Below are 6,000 nucleotides of genomic sequence, written 5' to 3' on the forward strand. Positions count from 1 at the left end.
CTGCATTTTTTCCAGTAAGCTTTTGCTTTATGGCAGTTCCTGATTCAGGGGAGCTGGGAGAGACAACCTGAGGCTCCTGCCACAGTCACAGCCTGGAGCAGGGGCAGATCCAGCCCCAGCCTGGAGTTTGGGGCTCCTGCTGCCCAATCCAGGCACCTCTGGGGCCAAAGGGAAAACTTTCCCTGCATCAGATCCCAGAGGTGTAGAGAGCACTGATCCCGCCCTGAAAATCCTGCACGAACTGCAGGGACAACTTGTGCTGGTGAAAAACAGAAAACGGAAACAGGAGTGAAGTGACACAATCATGGAATGGTTTGGGTTGGGACGAACCTTAAAATCACCTCATCCCAACTCTGCCATGGCAGGGACTCCTCCCACTGTCCCAGGCTGGCTTTGGGCACTGCCAGGGATCCTGGGGCAGCCACAGCTGCTCTGGGCACCCTGTGCCAGGGCCTGCCCACCCTCCCAGGGAAGAATTCCTTCCCGATATCCACTCTAAATCTTCCCCAGCACAACACCACAATGCTGGGCTGGAGGAAAAGTGCAAGAAAGGACCACGATGAACGACTTTGCAATTATCTCAAACCCTTTATGGCAAAATTCTGTAAAAGAGATAAAAGCAGACAGTGATATCTGGCCTCAGTGAAGCAAAAGGGAATTTTACCACATGCTTTAAAAGGCCTGGAATTTCAAATGGAGTCTGTAAAAGTTAAATTGCTCTGAATAGCAATGCCGTCTGTCCAAATTTAGCAGGGCTATCTGAGCCCACAGCAAGTGCACATGGATTAAAATAATGACTCCTTCCCACTTTGGAAAGTGTTAATGCCTTGGGTTGAAAAAGAAAGGATTTTTGGTGATTGCCTTCACTCCCAGCCCTCTGAGGAGCTCTCAGCATCGCTCCCGCCCATCCTCCTTCCTGCTGGACTTCTGCATGTTTCCCTCCATGTGTCCCCTTTGGCCCCGTTTTCACATGCATTTCATTTCACCTCACAGGGGACCGTGGCTTTAAGCTCAAGGAGGGTAGATTTAGATGGGACGTTGGGAAAGAATCCTTCCCTGGGAGGGTGGGCAGGCCCTGGCACAGGGTGCCCAGAGCAGCTGGGGCTGCCCCTGGATCCCTGGCAGTGTCCCAGGCCAGGCTGGACAGGGCTTGGAGCAGCCTGGGATAGTGGGAGGTGTCCCTGAACATGTGAAATGATCTTTAAAGTCCCTTCCAACTCAAACCAGTCTGGGACCCACCCAAACAGGCTGTTACCCTGAGAAGGGAGGGAGGAGTTTGCTCTCCCTGCAGCAGATGAAAGATGCAAAAGTGCAGCCTCGGAGGAAGGCAGGAGGAGAGGCAGCAAAGCTGTGCTTGTCCCTGGTGTGAGCCGCTGGTCCCACGAGCAGCACAGACACTCTGCGCCCTGTGCTGTGACATCCAGCTCTGCCTTTGCGTCTGTGGAGGCACAAGTGGGAGAACGGAACATATGGAACCCCAATTTCCACATCTGCACTGCTCCTGCTGCCCTGGGTTTACACCCAGCCATTGTTTTCCACATGAAATGTCATCATCTGCACACGCGCAGTGCAGCAGCCCTGCAGGAGCCCAGGTGCCCAACACCACAGGATGACTGCACGCCAGGAAAGGCCGAGTCCCTGCTCTCCTGAGGGGAACAGTTCCTGCTCTCCGTACAAGGGTTTGACCCAGGAGCAAACCTTCCCTTGGGAGAGGCCGTGTCTGCTCTGTACCTATTGCCAAGTGGTAGTAAAATGTTTGTAAGTTACTCACAGCCCCCTGAGCTGCCCAGCCACTCTGCTGTGACAAGGCCAGCACCTGTGACAGAAGGAAGGACGGTCATTGTAGGTTTTGCTGGATCTTACAGGACACAATTTCATGTGCTGTGGGAATTTGAAGCCTCACACATATCAATGAGTCAGCTGCTGCCTGTGAGCAACACCATCCTGTGGACTGGGGGAGGAAGAGGCTGCCGGAGCAGCCACCCTGGATTTTGAAGAAGTTGTTGCATTTTAGAGGAAGGATGGGAGCTGGCAGAGCAGCCAGGAGCCAGCTGTACCTCAGTGGGCACAGCTTTCCAAACCCTCCCACCTTTGGCTTTTCCAACGCATTTCCCACCAAGCAAAATGGAAACCACGGCAAGAGGGGAAATAAAAGAGCTTGTGAGCTGCTGCTTCCTCCCAGAGCTGGGAAACAGGAGGGATTGAAGTACAGGCTATTCTCTATATGAAATAAACACCATTAAGGTATCCATTAACCTATGTGAGCCTTCAATTAGATCAGTAATGCCTTCAGGGAAGAACTGCTTCTGATGTATGCTTAGAGTGAATAATGAAAGATTGGCCCCCAGGTACTACAGCCCTATCAATAATAAACATTATTACTAAATAATAGGAATGAAGGCTTGGAGTTAATATTTAAAATGTGCATGAGACCAAGGCATGCCCAAGCACATTTCACACTTATTTTAATTGCCACCAGAAAAATAGAAGGAGGATGGCTGTTCACTCCAAAGGGTGTGATTCTGTTTTGCTGAAGCACTCAGATTTTAGCGTGCTATTGTCAAGCCTATTTGGAGTAAATTGTGGGGAGAATTGCAATGAGAGCTGCAGTTGCCTAGCAAAGGTCTAAGATTTCCATTTAAAATTAATGTGAACTGTTTCTCTAAATCTGACATATGGGCTTTGAGAACCCCTGCCAAGATGTCAAGAGCTAGACTGCTCCCCCTCCAACTCCGAAAAAACGCTGGAGGCAACTTTCTGCCGGTGTTTGGGTGTTTGGCTCCAGTGCAAGACAAAGAGGCAGAGAGCCATGCTGTGGTGGGGCTGCACAGCCGGGCAGGGCACGGACAGGAGCAGCAGCTGCAGGGCTGTGACAGATGCGTGACCTGTGGCCACAGTGCTGGCACCAAACTGCTGCCAAGAGGAGCTGGGAAGTGCTCCATTCCTGCAGGAACGGCGGCCACTGAGTGCCCTGTGGGGCAGATGGATGGAGGGCAATTCTATTCCCACTGAATCCCTTTCCAAACCTCTCAGCTGTTCCAAAGGCTTTTTTTAGGGCTTTTTGGAGCCCCCAAGGTTTGCTGTGAACACGGGCTTGGCTGCACGGGGAGGTTCTCCTGCACCAGGCAGGTCTCGCTGTTCCCACCATCATTCCCAATCCTTCATCCTGCCCCACCCTGGGCATAGCAAAAGCTCTTCCAAATCCTCCAGTTCCTCTTCTCCCTCATTCACCTTCCACTCCACCAGATCAGCTTCTGATCTCCCCTTCCTTGGGGGATACCCGAGCTTGCTCAGCATTTGAGAAAGTTCATTTCCCTTTAAATAAATTCCCCTTCCCCTCCACTACAATAAACACACATTTCTATTTGGTTTGCTTTCTTAGTCTTTTTTTTTTTTTTTTTTCCCAAATTATACCCTTTTGGATAAGTGTGAAACTCTTTTCAGTGAAACACGGGGGCAATAAGAGTGAAATCTTCCAGGGGTTACACAGACTCACAGATTAAACTGGCTCCAGAGGCAGCCTGGGGAAGGAGAACCACAGAGGAGGGGGGAAAGGAGAAAATAAGGTGTCTGAGGGATAAAGAATAGGTTCTAAAATGCAAGGGAACAATAAAGATACTAAAAATGGCTCCGGAAAGACAGAAACGAATGCTCAGCTTCCCACACCATCTTTAGGATGCTGACGGAAGTTCACAAACGAGACAAGATTGTCTCTGGATACAGAAAGCTCCTGTAAAACACAGAACAGGCTGCTCTGTGCTGGTTTCCCATCCCTGAACTGCACATTCCCCCTGGAGCCTTTGGCCAAAGCTCCACCTTCCTTCCAGCTGTGCAGGGACACAGCCAGATCTGTCCAACTGCAGCTGCAAACTGAATTCCTGAGGTAGATTCTGAGCTATTCGGGACCAGAACTTGTTTTCATTGTCCTCTCCACAGCACAGCCTGACGGGGCCCTGGTGTTCACAGGAGCCTCCTCGGGACAGTGAACCCTGAGCAGAAATAACAATTCCAGTTACTCCTTCTTTTGGGATGCCAACAGTGCCTTTAACAGCTGAATCCTGTATGGAAGTGGGAGGAGAGACAAAACTGAATTGAAAAGAAGGAGGAACCAGAAGAAAAATCCCAGTAATGCTTCTGCTGTGCAGTTACAGCTCCAAAGCAGCATTCCACGTCCTGCCTGGGCACAGCAGGGGCAGAGCTCAGGCTCTGTAAACAGCAGGGGACAGGCCCAGGTCCTGGGGAAGGGAACTGAAACAGGATCAGAGGATGGGTTGGGTTGGCAGGGACCTCAAAGTCCATCTCATTCCATCCCATCTCATTCCATCCCATCTCATTCCATCCCATCTCATTCCATCCCATCTCATTCCATCCCATTCCCCCTGTTCCAGGTTGCTCCAAGCCTCATCCAACCTGGCCCTGGACACTCCCAGGGATGGGGAGTCCCCGACCTGTCTGGGCACCAGGAGGGTTCCCACTGCTGTGGGACAGGACAGATCTGACACGGAATTCTCTGGCTCCATCAGCACCTGCAGGGAGGGAGGGCTCTGAGCCACCAGCTCTCAGTCACGTCACCCACGGCTCCCCAGCCCCTCTGCTCTGTCCCCTTCTCGTGGCTCAGAGCCAGCTTGGTGGCAGCCCCAATCAAATCGTGCTCCCAGCCAAGGCCTGGGATGCTCCACGTGTGTCTCAATCCCACTGGGAGCTCTGGGCCCCATTCCGTGGCTCCCAAACAGACACGTGCAGCGCAGTGGCTCAGGACACGGCTCTGGAGACGGCGTTCCCCGTGGAGAGACACACCAGGGAAATGTTTTCCGGTGGTGGAAATAGTCTGGAAGAAGAAACAAAACATGCAGACACGCACAAAGACGTTGGCTTTTTTTGTTTAATCTGACTTGGACTCTGCTGAATTGGTTCATTGTTTGTGGGGGAATCTGAGCAGAATTAATGACTGGCGCAGGCAGGAAGAGGCACTGTTTGCAAATGCAGTGGCCAGACCTTCTCCAAGATCTGTAATCTAATTTAGCTTGGAGAGTTAATGATTTTAATGATTTGTTGTGATCTCAAAACAACTGTTAGGAGATAAATCTACATCATTAAACCTATTATGATGTTTTGCTTCATTTAGCAAATGGTGGTTTTTGTTCTGAAGACGCCCACATTTTAAACAAGCAGAGGGGTCAGCTGCTGATGGTGAGGAACAATTTATTCCCAGCTCCCTTGGAGACTGAAACGAAAGGTGTCCTTGGGAAAAAATAATTCCTCACAAATGCTATTGACTGTTTTATAAACAGCAGGCTTTGCTGGTGCTGTGGTGTGTCAGTGTGAGTGTCTGGGACAGAGCTGACGAGATTCCTGCAAACAGCCACTGATGGCTCAGGATCACTTGGTGTGAATTCCAGGTCCTTCTCAAGGAATCCCGAGGGACTGCCAGGGTCTGGGAGATGAGCCTTAGGGCACCCAGCAATTGCAAGAGAGAGATGTCAACATCAAAGAGCCTTTTAGGAGCTGCTTAGGGTGAGGAATTTCACTCCTGGTTTTGGAAAGACGGGTCCAGGTCCCGAAGCACTGCAGGCAATGAACCCTCCTCCTGCAGAACATGTCCATGGGGAAAGCAAAGAGCCACTGACAGATCCCACAGCCCACACCTGCCACTCCAGCTCCTCCTCCTGCCCTGCACCTCTCCTCTGCTCCAGGACCCACCTCATGGAGTCATAAAATGGTTTGGGTTGGAAGGGACCTTAAAACCCATCCAGTGCCACCCCTGCCCTGGGCAGGGACACCTCCCACTGTCCCAGGCTGCTCCAAGCCCCAATGTCCAGCCTGGCCTTGGACACTGCCAGGGATGGGGAGCCCACAGCCTCTCCAGGGAGGGTTCCTTCCTCTTCAGGAAGGAAAGGTTTATGTAGGACTGACACATGAAATGTGCATTTAATTCCCCTGAGAGTGACTGATCCCCCTTGCTCTCCCACAAACACTGAGCACGATCCTTCCACCCAGTGT

The sequence above is a fragment of the Corvus brachyrhynchos genome, unplaced genomic scaffold (assembly GCF_000691975.1).
Source record: "Corvus brachyrhynchos isolate BGI_N302 unplaced genomic scaffold, ASM69197v1 scaffold338, whole genome shotgun sequence".
Lineage (NCBI taxonomy): Eukaryota > Metazoa > Chordata > Aves > Passeriformes > Corvidae > Corvus > Corvus brachyrhynchos.